This window comes from Lampetra fluviatilis, chromosome 81, assembly GCF_964198595.1.
Source record: "Lampetra fluviatilis chromosome 81, kcLamFluv1.1, whole genome shotgun sequence".
Classification (NCBI taxonomy): Eukaryota; Metazoa; Chordata; class Hyperoartia; order Petromyzontiformes; family Petromyzontidae; genus Lampetra; species Lampetra fluviatilis.
In genome coordinates, this window is record NC_136355.1 from 1,725,077 (window position 1) to 1,740,196 (window position 15,120).

A 15,120-nucleotide genomic window follows, 5' to 3' on the forward strand; every position below is an offset into this window, starting at 1 on the left:
TGGGACAAAGTCATTGTTATGCAAGTCCAAGTCGAGTCGCAAGTCATCAAATTCATGACTCGAGTCTGACTCGAGTCCAAGTCACATGACTCGAGTCCACATCTCATAGGTGGGACAAAGTCATTGTTATGCAAGTCCAAGTCGAGTCGCAAGTCATCAAATTCATGACTCGAGTCTGACTCGAGTCCAAGTCACATGACTCGAGTCCACATCTCATAGGTGGGACAAAGTCATTGTTATGCAAGTCCAAGTCGAGTCGCAAGTCATCAAATTCATGACTCGAGTCTGACTCGAGTCCAAGTCACATGACTCGAGTCCACATCTCAGAGGTGGGACAAAGTCATTGTCATGCAAGTCCAAGTCGAGTCGCAAGTCATCAAATTCATGACTCGAGTCTGACTCGAGTCCAAGTCACATGACTCGAGTCCACATCTCAGAGGTGGGACAAAGTCATTGTTATGCAAGTCCGAGTCGAGTCGCAAGTCATCAAATTCATGACTCGAGTCTGACTCGAGTCCAAGTCACATGACTCGAGTCCACACCTCTGCAAATCTGTACCAAAAATGTATTTGAAATGTGCTCTTAAAATGACCTCCTTGCTATGAAGCAAATCAGCAGACACGACATCTTTCATTTATCGATCTCTCCACGAAACAAATGAATGTTTTACACAAACTATAACTAGCAAAGCCTTCTGGGAGCGCGTCATTGATTCAGTGCAAGCCACCTGTGGACCCTTATTGGGGCACAGCGTCTCAACAGCAGGCGGGCTTGCTTCAACCGATAGCTTCAAACATCCAGACGTTAATCAGCAAGGCGCATTTCTAGTCCTAGTTAGACAAAATTTGTGTCAACACGTAATGCAAAATTATAATTCGTGTTGTTGAGAATGTATCTCCTCTACGTGTAACTTTTAAGTGGTTTGCCTTGTAACTGATCCATGATCCGAGTGCGCTCCCTATTTCAAAGACAATGAGTTGCTCCAGAGGGAGATGCTTCCTGAACACACAAAAACACCCTTTGACCTGTACCACCAGAACAATGAGTCTTCTTAGGTTTTTTCGGTAAAGTCACGTAGAAAGTAAAATAAAATAAAAACAAAAATCACGACGTTTCGGAGGCAACACAAGTCTCCGTCATCAGGTGGGACCGTCACAGCCAGATTAGCTGTATCAAGCTAATCTGTCGTGATTTTTTGTTTTTATTTTATTTTACTTTCTACGTGACTTTACCGAAAAAAAACCTAAGAAGATGATTTCTTGCAGTCACGAAAGCTTCAAATCTAGAACAATGAGTGTCCACCAGATAGCAGACGTCACCACGCATTGAATACTTGTCCACCAGAGGGCACGCGTAACACGTCAAGCGCCGGTAAAAAAACAAAGCTAAACTCTGCAGCCGATTTGCGCTGCAATTCTTTATTTGTTCATGGAATTAAAAAAAAGTGGTTGGAGCGCCTCGCTGCGTGGTGACGTCATCGCGCTCAGGTTGATTGGAGCGCCTCGCTGCGTGGTGACGTCATCGCGCTCACGTTGGTTGGAGCGCCTCGCTGCGTGGTGACGTCATCGCGCTCGGGTTGGCGGGCGCCCCCGTGCGTGGTGACGTCATCGCGCTCGGGTTCGTGGGCGCACCACCGTTCGTGGTGACGTCATCGCGCTCGGGTTGGCGGGCGCCCCCGTGAGTGACGTCATCGCGCTCGGGTTGGCGGGCGCCCCCGTGAGTGGTGACGTCATCGCGCTCGGGTTGGCGGGCGCCCCCGTGCGTGGTGACGTCATCGCGCTCGGGTTGGCGGGCGCCCCCGTGCGTGGTGACGTCATCGCGCTCGGGTTGGCGGGCGCCCCCGTGCGTGGTGACGTCATCGTGTGGGCGGGGGGGCTGGTCACGTGGGCGGGGGGGCTGGTCAGAATGTATCTCACGTAATACAAAATTATAATTCGTGTTGTTGAGAATGTATCTCCTCTACGTGTAACTTTTGAGTGGTTTGCCTTGTAACTGATGAATGATCCGAGTGCGCTCCCTATTTCAAAGACGATGAGTTGCTCCAGAGGGAGATGCTTCCTGAACACACAAAAGTACCCTTTGACCTGTACCACCAGAACAACGAGTCTCACCTGAGTGATCTGTACAGATTACTTGCAAAACACACACTGCGTCCTAACATGACACAGTCAATGTTTGACCCTTGTAGACAAAAGGTTACATGTACACTATGAGATCTCTTTTACCAGTGGCAAAATATAATGGTAGGTTTTTACCCTTTTAACTGGTCAGTTTTGTACCAGTTAAAAGGGTAAAAACCTACCATTAAGGTTACATGTGTAGTGGTGATACGCGCTGGGTGTATATGTCGTGTGCCAGCGCGTATGTACGGGTGTGTGTGTGTTGACGCGCGCTGACGGGGAGGAGCAGGCGTCAGTGCGCGGGTGGGGGTAGTGCTGCTGATTGGCTGTGTGCCGGTGACGCGCCCAGAGGGAGTGATCGGGTAGCAGCGCGGTGTGATTGGTCGGAGAGTGGAAACACGCGCTGAGCGGACCCGGATCGTGGGGATAGCGCGTGGGGATTGGGTAACGGAGGAGCGGTGCCGACGTTGAGGTCCGCATCCGCTCCGTCTCCCGGGAAGAAGGGGTATATAAGGTGATGCACAGAGGAGCAGGGGCGGAAGTGGAACCATCTAAGAGAGAGAGACGAAGGTGCAGAGATAGAGCCCGGAGAGGAGAGTAATGGAGAGTAATGGAGAGTAGAGGAGAGTAATGGAGAGTAATGGAGAGTAGAGGAGAGTAAGGTATAAGTGTGTAGCCAGCGAGATAGAACGGTCTACACGAGCTGAGTAATGTATAGTGTGTAGCCAGCGAGATAGAACGGTCTACACGAGCTGAGTAATGTATAGTGTGTAGCCAGCGAGAGAGAGCGGTCTACACGAGCTGAGTAATGTATAGTGTGTAGCCAGCGAGAGAGAACGGTCTACACGAGCTGAGTGATGTATAGTGTGTAGCCAGCGAGAGAGAACGGTCTGCACGAGCCGAGTATGCATACGGTGTAGCCAGCGAGAGAGGAAGGTCTACACGAGCCGAGTATGCATACGGTGTAGCCAGCGAGAGAGATGCAAAGTCTACACGAGGCGAGTGGAGAGTGTAGCAGAGGCGCAGAGTCTACACGAGGCGAGAGAGGAGTGTAGCCGAGGCGCGGAGTCTACACGAGGCACAGAGAGCCGGCAGCACAGAATCCAGAGTCAAGAGAAGCGCATTGTGAAGAAGAGAGGCCACGCGTTGTATTGTTACAAGTCAAGATTTAATAAAAGAAGTGTGTTCCCGTCAAGGAGTTTCCTGCCGTCATTTTCCAATACTTCATCTGGCGTCAGAAGTGAAACGGGCTTCCAAGTATGGAGACGAGGAAGACCCGTAGGACCCACGGGATTGACCGCGAGGAAGACCTGGACGACTCGGAGCCGCTGGTGGCGGGGGGTGAGGAAGAGGACTTGCCCACGCTGCAGGGTCCGTCGACGGCGCCGGCCGAGCGACCGGGGACAGACGCCGGGCTTCGTGAGGCGCACTCCCGACTGGCGGAGCTGCTGCTCGCCGCCGCGTCCATCTTGGCGGAGATCAGCTCGTCGGGAGGAGCGGGGACGGTGGGGGACATTTTACAAGGTCGCCCCGCAGATTCCCGCCAAAACGAATGGGGGATTCCCGCCATTGCGCCTGGGCCTACTTTTGGCGGGAACGGCGAGCGCCACGTGGTGGTGGGTTCCCAAGCGCGCGCATCGACGTCATCAGCGCGCGAGGGGGTCCGCCATCTTACGTCTGCTGCTGGAGCCGCCATCTTAGACACCGACGGACAGGCGGAGAGGAACCACGAGGCGGATGACTTCATTTTTCAGCAGCGCCTGCCCACGTTGTCAGCCTTCAAGGCGGAAGGCGGAGACTGGGGCCAATTTCAGCGAAGGTTTTTGGCGCATCAAGAGATGTCAGCGTGGTCCGATGCTACGGCGCTGCGGGCATTGCCCGCCATGCTGGACGACGATGCGCTCGCGGCCTTCAGGGCTGCACGGAAGTCGGACCGCTCCACGCTGAAGGATGCGCTGGGTTTGTTGGCCAGGGTCTACGGGCCTCCCTCTACATGCCGCCATCAGTTCTACGCAAGACGGAAAGCGGCCACGGAGACCGCGCTGGCCTATCGCACGGCGTTGCTGGCTCTTGCTGATGCTGCGTTCCCTCGGATGGACGAGGAGGGCCAAGACGCGATGGTTTTGGAGCAGCTGCTTAAGTTGGCGCAGGACCTGGGGGTCCCTATCAACACAGCTGACGAGATTGATATTTCTTCCTTGAGAGTCGCCACGAGTATTCAAGCGCACGAGGCCCTACAACGGAAGCAAGGCGTTGGGTGCAACGCTGCTGTCGTCGCAGCCCCGGGTTTGGTGGTCGCCGAACCCCAAGTCGTCAGCCCACGAGAGGAGGCGTTCGCCACGGGACGACCAGGGAACTGGAGGCCGGGGGCCCGGTCGCCTCTGCGATCGGGCCGAAAGTCGGAGCAACCAAGATCTACTCCGACCCTCGTCACGTGCTATAACTGCGGCCTCCGGGGCCACGTGGCGTCCGGGTGCCGCGCTCCGCGGCAGCGCGCCATGGGAGCTCGGCTGGACGACGACCGAGAGCCCAAGTCATCTCTACAATCCCCGGCAAGTCGCGGCACCTCACACGCTCGGCCTGTTTATTCGGCACACATGGGACGCCGCGTTGCGGCGGAGGAGGGCCGGTTAAGATTCGGGGATTCGGTTCGGCGAGGGGGGTTCGGCCGGGACCAGGGAGACATTGAATGGGCGGAATTGGGGCATAGAATTGTGGCTGCTTCGGCGGGTTCGTCCGTTGTTACGGGATCTATTGATGGGGTTGAGATTAGGGTGTTAGTGGACACGGGGGCATCGGCAACTATTATATCGGACCTCATTTATAATATTCTTCCAGTCCAATGTCGTCCGCTGCTTCCAGTGGATGTGCCATTTTACGCCGCTAATGGGGGATCGTTGGGCATTATCGGTCAGGTTAGGGCGTCCATTTGCATTGGAGATATCAAATTGTCGGGGCCCGTTTTCGTTTCGTCTTCTTTGGCAGTTCCGTGTCTTTTGGGCACTGACTTTTTGGCTAAAATGCCCATTAAAATTCTTATCGATCAACGATGCATTGAACTGCCATCGGGTCGCCGGATTTCGTTTTTGACGGGCCCTACTGACATTCGGACGGCGTGCGCTACGATACAAGCGGTGGCGACGCAGACAGTGCAAGTGCCCCCGGGTTCACAGATGTTGATTCCCCTCCGGTTGCGGAAACCATGGGTGAGGGAGGCTTCGGGACAGAGTATGCTTTTGGGTCCTTCTAACAAGGCTGTCGGGGGTCTTGATTTATCGGTGGCTCACACTTTGGTGCGGGCTGACAGGGATCCGTTTGTGATGGTTTTGAACGCGGGGTCGCGACCAGCTGTCATTCCGCAGGGCACCGTGCTGGCTCACGCGGCGCAGGTCCCTGGGGATGATGGGTTGGTTGCGCAGGTGGGCTCGAGCCCCGCGCGGAACGTTGAGCCAAGGGAAGACCTTGAGTGGGTCCATTCGTTATGTGCCGCCTCGGACGATTTGTCGGCGGCGCAGTTGGGTGCGCTGCGCGAGTTGCTCATTGAATTCTCTGATGTATTCAGTAAACATAAGTATGACATTGGGTGCACGGATTTGTTGCACCATCACATTGAAACGGGCGATGCGGCGCCGGTCAGGCTAAATCCCTTCCGACTGAGTCCCGTGGAGAAGGAACATGTTCAGTCGGCTGTTAACGACATGCTAGAAGCCGATATTATTTCGCCCTCCTCTAGCCCGTGGGGAGCGCCTATTGTGCTGGTTAAGAAGCAGGACGGGTCCCTGCGATTCTGCGTTGATTTCCGTCGCCTGAATAAGATCTCTGTGGCTGACGCGTATCCGCTCCCCAGGATGGATGAGTCCCTCGATGCATTGTCTGGTGCGCGATATTTTTCGACTCTTGATTTGTTATCGGGGTTTTGGCAGTTGCCGCTCGACGAAGAGTCGAAACCTAAGACAGCATTTCGGACTCCAGGGGGGCTGTTCCAGTTTAACCGGTTACCCATGGGACTTCACTCCTCTCCAGCGACGTTTCAGCGACTTATGGAGCTGGTTTTGTCGGGCTTGCAGTGGGATACATGCTTGATTTATATGGACGATGTCATTGTTTTCAGTAAAACCTTTGAGGAACACCTCCGGCGATTGAGAGGGGTGTTCTTGCGAATGCGATCGGCTAAGTTGAAATTTAAACCGGCCAAATGTCACCTCCTTCGTAGGTCCGTTAGATACTTGGGTCACATTGTCGATTCTTCGGGGATCTCCACCGATCCCGCGAAGACGGATTGTGTCGGTTCGTGGCCGACACCTACGTCCGTTTCCGACGTGCGTAGTTTCATCGGGTTTGCTTCTTATTATCGGCGGTTCGTTGAGCACTTCGCCACTATTGCAAAACCCTTGCACGCTCTAACGGCGAAGGGAGTGAAGTTCAAATGGGGACCGGAGGAGGAGGCCGCGTTTCGCTCCCTCCGGGACGCCTTGGTGGGTGCCCCACCCTTGTGTTATCCCGATTTTGCCAGTCCCTTTTTGCTGGACACGGATGCTAGCAACACGGGCATTGGGGGGGTGCTATCCCAAGTCGTTGGGGGTGTCGAAAGAGTTGTCGCCTACGGTAGTAGGGTGTTGTCTCCCGCGGAGCAGCGCTACTGTGTCACCCGTCGCGAGCTGCTTGCCATTGTTTTTTTTGTGCAGCAGTTTAGGCCATATCTTTATGGTCGTCACTTTACAGTCTGAACGGACCACGCGGCGCTACAGTATTCATTGAGGGTCGCCCAGCCCTCGGGCCAGTTGTCGCGTTGGTTGGAAGTCCTCCAGGACTATCAGTTTACGACTACGTACCGTAAGGGGTTGCGACACACGAATGCCGATTGCTTGTCGCGGTTGTTGCCTTGTGATGAATGCGCGTGTTTGTCGGGATCGGCGCGCTGTAAACCGACGCTTGCGGGGGAGATGGGGGCACTGGCTGCGACAGCGGGCGCACCGATCGGGGATGATTCCACTGCCTCTCAGGGTCGGGACTCGCTGCTCTCGCTGTCGCTCAGCGAATGGGGCCGCCTCCAGATGGCGGACAGCTCGCTGCTAGCATTGCGCCGCAAGGTTGGGGGTCCCGAGGGGGACCAGGAGCGTACCGGCTCCTATGTACTTGAGCGGGGCGTGTTATTGAAATGGGACAGTTTGTCCCGGCGGAACGCACTCGTGGTGCCTTCCGCTGTGAGGGGGAGGGTTGTCTTGGCGGCACACGAACGCCTCTTGCACTTGGGAGTTAACAAGACGCTTGCCCTGCTTCAGCGTGACTATTACTGGCCGGGAATGGGAAGTGATGTGGTGCATATTCTGAAGGGGTGCGTTGAGTGCGCCAGGCGAAAACCACCGGCCGTGGCAGCTAATCCACCGCTGCAATCTATTCAGGTCTCGCGTACCAACGAGCTCGTTGCACTCGATATTTTGGGGCCCTTCCCAGTCACGCCGAGAGGGAATAAATATTTGTTAGTGGGGGTCGAATACTTTACCCGATGGCCTATGGCGTGGCCTCTCGCTAACCAGTCGGCAGCGGCTGTGACGGATGCCTTCGTCCAGGGCTATGTCCTGGACAAGGGGGCTCCCGAACGCCTGCTGACCGACCAAGGTAAAAAATTTTCGAGTAAATTGTTGCAAGAGGTGTGCGATCTGTTGGGTACCAAGAAGGTGCGTACCTCCCCGTACCACCCGCAGACTGACGGGATGGTGGAGAGACTCCACAAAACCTTGACTTCCATGCTGTGCCAGCAGGTGTGCGAGGCACATGTAGATTGGGACCTGCAGGTCCCGGGAGTCCTTGCTGCGTATAGAATGGCCCCCCATGCAGCTACGGGGTTTTCCCCATTCTATTTGATGTACGGTCGGGAAGCTGACCCGCCAATAGAAACGCAACTTGGCCTGTCCGCTCCACGAACTAATTCTAATTTGGCAGAACATATTAAGTTTAATATTCACAAGCTGACAGAGGCGAGGGAGGCCGCGCGGCTTAATTCGCGGGCTCGCCAAATTGCTAATGAACGGTTGCGGGCACGGAAGGTGTCCATGCACGAATGGAAACCAGGTGACAGGGCCTGGCTGCATTGCCCTCAGGCACCCTTGGCTACGTCGCCTAAATTGTTGAGACCGTGGAGGGGACCCGTGGAGGTCGTGCGCGTTGCACGGCCCCAGTGCATTCAGATAAAGTGGGGAAAGCGCCGGTGGTACGTTCACCCCTCCCGACTGAAACCGTTCTCGCCTCCATATGGCCTCCCCTTGTGTCGTGATGGCCGGGCGTGTGACGTGACCGGCGACCCAGAGGGGGAAATGTCTCTGCCTGATCCACACGTATTTTCGCCTGATCTGCTCCCAGGTGTCTCGGAACTGACAGCTGCCGATCACCGGCGGCCGGATCTCCGCGGCGGGGCCGGCCCTTTCAGGCCCGTTCCGCGCCGTCTGGAGCAGCCGGAACCGCCGGACGGTCGTCAGTGTCCCGCCCCATACGATGGACCAGCCAGACGGACTCGCGCCAGGTCGTGCTACTTTGCATGACCTGCCTCGTGAGGAGTCGGGGCAGTTGGAGCGCCTCGTCACTGCGTGTAGTCGCAGGGACGTGGGGCGCGTTCGTTTCGAATTTGCTCGTATCGTGTTATTGTTGACTTTTCGGGTTCATTGTCAATCTGTACATAGTTATTCTTGTTGTTGTTGTTGTTGTGTTATGTTACGGGGCACACTCGGGGGGTTACGGGGTTTTTTTTTGTTGGTTGTCGTTTTATCGTCGCGGTTGGTTGTTGTTAGCAGCCGGGCCGGCTGCGAGCTATGTGGGAGGGGGTGATGTAGTGGTGATACGCGCTGGGTGTATATGTCGTGTGCCAGCGCGTATGTACGGGTGTGTGTGTGGTGACGCGCGCTGACGGGGAGGAGCAGGCGTCAGTGCGCGGGTGGGGGTAGTGCTGCTGATTGGCTGTGTGCCGGTGACGCGCCCAGAGGGAGTGATCGGGTAGCAGCGCGGTGTGATTGGTCGGAGAGTGGAAACACGCGCTGAGCGGACCCGGATCGTGGGGATAGCGCGTGGGGATTGGGTAACGGAGGAGCGGTGCCGACGTTGAGGTCCGCATCCGCTCCGTCTCCCGGGAAGAAGGGGTATATAAGGTGATGCACAGAGGAGCAGGGGCGGAAGTGGAACCATCTAAGAGAGAGAGACGAAGGTGCAGAGATAGAGCCCGGAGAGGAGAGTAATGGAGAGTAATGGAGAGTAGAGGAGAGTAATGGAGAGTAATGGAGAGTAGAGGAGAGTAAGGTATAAGTGTGTAGCCAGCGAGATAGAACGGTCTACACGAGCTGAGTAATGTATAGTGTGTAGCCAGCGAGATAGAACGGTCTACACGAGCTGAGTAATGTATAGTGTGTAGCCAGCGAGAGAGAGCGGTCTACACGAGCTGAGTAATGTATAGTGTGTAGCCAGCGAGAGAGAACGGTCTACACGAGCTGAGTGATGTATAGTGTGTAGCCAGCGAGAGAGAACGGTCTGCATGAGCCGAGTATGCATACGGTGTAGCCAGAGAGAGAGATGAAAAGTCTACACGAGGCGAGTGGAGAGTGTAGCAGAGGCGCAGAGTCTACACGGGGCGAGAGAGGAGTGTAGCCGAGGCGCGGAGTCTACACGAGGCGAGAGAGGAGTGTAGCCGAGGCGCGGAGTCTACACGAGGCACAGAGAGCCGGCAGCACAGAATCCAGAGTCAAGAGAAGCGCATTGTGAAGAAGAGAGGCCACGCGTTGTATTGTTACAAGTCAAGATTTAATAAAAGAAGTGTGTTCCCGTCAAGGAGTTTCCTGCCGTCATTTTCCAATACTTCACATGTGTAGGGGTGTTACGGAGGAGTTGTATGTATGGGATCACACGGGAAACTAGCACAGTGGGCGGGGCTTCGTGAGCACACGGGAGGGTGCTCGCAACGACGTCCGCACAGGGCAGCCGGGGGGGGGGGGGGGCTGACCCCAGCGGGGGGGGGGGGTTCGGGATAGAAGGTAATGAGCCGGAGAGCTCAGGGCAGAATGTTTTAAGTAAACTCTTGAAGACCGAAGACTGCCTAGCTAGAGCCCTGGACTCCCCTGGGACGCCGCCCTTGTCAGGACCGCGCAGGAGCGAGCCAGCGGCGTGGTCCCGAGAACCAGAGCCAGGACTCTGGGACTCCGGGTACCGTAGCCCGACTGACCAGTGTCGGGCCAGACAGCCTCCCCTAGCCCACTCACTCACCCACCCACTCACTCACCCACTCACCCACTCACTCACTCACGCACTCACCCACCCACACACCCACTCACCCACTCACTCACCCACACACTCACCCACTCACCCACCCACACACTCACCCACCCACTCACACACCCACTCACTCACCCACTCAGTCACCCACCCACCCACCCACTCACCCACCCACCCACTCACCCACCCACCCACTCACCCACCCACCCACCCACCCACCCACCCACTCACCCACCCACCCACCCACTCACCCACTCACTCACCCACCCACCCACTCAGCCACCCACCCACTCACCCACTCACCCACCCACTCACCCACCCACCCATCCACTCACCCACTCACTCACCCACTCACTCACCCACTCACCCACCCACTCACCCACCCACCCACTCACCCACTCACCCACTCACTCACTCACCCACCCACCCACTCACCCACCCACTCACCCACTCACTCACCCACACACCCACACACTCACCCACTCACCCACTCACCCACCCACCCACCCACCCACTCACCCACCCACCCACCCACTCACTCACCCACCCACCCACCCACCCACCCACCCACTCACTCACTCACCCACCCACTCACCCACTCACCCACCCACCCACCCACTCACCCACACACTCACCCACCCACTCACTCACCCACTAACTCACCCACACACTCACCCACTCACCCACTCACACACTCACCCACCCACTCACTCACCCACTCACCCACCCACCCACCCACCCACTCACCCACTCACTCACCCACACACTCACCCACCCACTCACTCACCCACCCACCCACCCACCCACCCACCCACCCACCCACTCACTCACCCACCCACTCACTCACCCACCCACCCACTCACTCACCCACTCACCCACTCACTCACCCACACACTCACCCACCCACTCACCCACCCACCCACTCACTCACCCACTCACCCACCCACACACTCACCCACCCACCCACCCACTCACCCACCCACCCACTCACCCACCCACCCACTCACCCACTCACTCACCCACCCACACACTCACCCACCCACCCACCCACTCACCCACTCACCCACCCACTCACCCACCCACCCACTCACCCACTCACCCACCCACTCACCCACCCACCCACCCACTCACCCACTCACCCACCCACTCACTCACCCACCCACCCACTCACTCACCCACTCACTCACTCACCCACCCACCCACCCACTCACCCACTCACTCACCCACCTACCCACTCACCCACCCACCCACTCACCCACTCACCCACCCACTCACCCACCCACCCACTCACCCACCCACTCACCCACTCACTCACCCACCCACCCACCCACCCACTCACCCACCCACCCACCCACCCACTCACCCACCCACCCACTCACCCACTCACTCACCCACCCACCCACCCATTCACCCACTCACCCACTCACCCACCCCTCACCCACCCACCCACCCACTCACCCACCCACTCACCCACCCACCCACTCACCCACTCACCCACCCACTCACCCACCCACCCACCCACCCACTCACCCACTCACCCACCCACCCACTCACCCACCCACTCACCCACCCACTCACCCACCCACCTACCCACCCACTCACCCACCCACCCACCCACCCACTCACCCACCCACCCACTCACCCACCCACTCACCCACTCACCCACTCACCCACCCCTCACCCACCCACCCACCCACTCACCCACCCACCCACTCACCCACCCACCCACTCACCCACTCACCCACCCACTCACCCACCCACCCACCCACTCACCCACTCACCCACTCACCCACCCACTCACTCACCCACCCACCCACCCACTCACTCACCCACCCACCCACCCACCCATCCACTCACCCACTCACTCACCCACCCACCCACCCACCCACTCACCCACTCACTCACCCACCCACCCACCCACCCACTCACCCACCCACCCACTCACCCACCCACCCACCCACCCACTCACCCACTCACTCACCCACCCACCCACCCACTCACCCACTCACCCACCCACCCACCCACTCACCCACCCACTCACTCACCCACCCACTCACTCACTCACCCACCCACCCACTCACTCACCCACTCACCCACTCACTCACCCACACACTCACCCACCCACTCACCCACCCACCCACTCACTCACCCACCCACCCACTCACCCACTCACCCACCCACTCACCCACCCACCCACTCACCCACCCACTCACCCACTCACTCACCCACCCACCCACCCACCCACTCACCCACCCACCCACCCACCCACTCACCCACCCACCCACTCACCCACTCACTCACCCACCCACCCACCCATTCACCCACTCACCCACTCACCCACCCCTCACCCACCCACCCACCCACCCACTCACCCACCCACTCACCCACCCACCCACTCACCCACTCACCCACCCACTCACCCACCCACCCACCCACCCACTCACCCACTCACCCACCCACCCACTCACCCACCCACTCACCCACCCACTCACCCACCCACCTACCCACCCACTCACCCACCCACCCACCCACCCACTCACTCACCCACCCACCCACTCACCCACCCACTCACCCACTCACCCACTCACCCACCCCTCACCCACCCACCCACCCACTCACCCACCCACCCACTCACCCACCCACCCACTCACCCACTCACCCACCCACTCACCCACCCACCCACCCACTCACCCACTCACCCACTCACCCACCCACTCACTCACCCACCCACCCACCCACTCACTCACCCACCCACCCACCCACCCATCCACTCACCCACTCACTCACCCACCCACCCACCCACCCACTCACCCACTCACTCACCCACCCACCCACCCACCCACCCACCCACTCACCCACCCACCCACTCACCCACCCACCCACCCACCCACTCACCCACTCACTCACCCACCCACCCACCCACTCACCCACTCACCCACCCACCCACCCACTCACCCACCCACTCACTCACCCACCCACTCACTCACTCACCCACCCACCCACTCACTCACCCACTCACCCACTCACTCACCCACACACTCACCCACACCCACTCACCCACCCACCCACTCACTCACCCACTCACCCACCCACCCACTCACCCACCCACCCACCCACTCACCCACTCACTCACCCACACACTCACCCACCCACCCACTCACCCACTCACCCACCCACCCACTCACCCACCCACTCACCCACCCACCCCCCACCCACCCACTCACCCACCCACCCACTCACCCACTCACCCACCCACCCACCCACTCACCCACTCACTCACCCACCCACCCACCCACACTCACCCACCCACTCACCCACTCACCCCACCCACCCACTCACCCACTCACCCACTCACTCACCCACCCACCCACTCACCCACCCACTCACCCACTCACTCACCCACTCACCCACTCACCCACCCACCCACCCACTCATCCACCCACCCACCCACCCACTCACTCACCCACCCACCCACCCACCCACCCACTCACCCACCCACCCACCCACCCACCCACTCACCCACCCACCCACTCACCCACTCACTCACTCACTCACTCACCACCCACCCACCCACTCACCCACTCACCCACCCACTCACCCACCCACCCACTCACCCACTCACTCACCCACCCACCCACCCACTCACCCACTCACCCACCCACTCACCCACTCACCCACCCACTCACCCACCCACCTACCCACTCACCCACCCACCCACCCACTCACCCACCCACCCACTCACTCACCCACCCACTCACCCACCCACCCACCCACCCACTCACTCACCCACACACTCACCCACCCACTCACTCACCCACTCACTCACCCACTCACCCACCCACACACTCACCCACCCACTCACTCACCCACTCACTCACCCACCCACCCACCCCTCACCCACTCACTCACCCACACACTCACCCACCCACCCACTCACTCACCCACTCACCCACCCACCCACCCACCCACTCACTCACCCACCCACTCACTCACCCACTCACCCACTCACTCACCCACACACTCACCCACCCACTCACCCACCCACTCACTCACCCACTCACACACTCACCCACTCACCCACCCACTCACCCACCCACCCACTCACCCACTCACTCACCCACACACTCACCCACCCACCCACCCACCCCACCCACTCACCCACTCACCCACCCACCCACTCACCCACCCACCCACCCACTCACCCACCCACTCACCCACCCACCCACCCACTCACCCACTCACTCACCCACCCACCCACCCACCCACTCACCCACCCACTCACCAACTCACCCACCCACCCACTCACCCACTCACCCACTCACTCACCCACCCACCCACTCACCCACCCACTCACCCACCCACTCACCCACTCACCCACTCACCCACCCACCCACCCACCCACCCACTCACCCACCCACCCACCCACTCACTCACCCACCCACCCACCCACTTACCCACTCACCCACCCACCCACCCACTCACTCACCCACACACTCACCCACCCACCCACTCACCCACTCACTCACCAACACACTCACCCACTCACCCACCCACACACTCACCCACCCACTCACTCACCCACTCACTCACCCACCCACTCACCCACTCACTCACCCACACACTCACCCACCCACTCGCTCACCCACTCACTCACCCACCCACCCACTCACTCACTCACTCACTCACCCACCCACTCACCCACTCACCCACCCACACACTCACCCACCCACTCACTCACCCACCCACC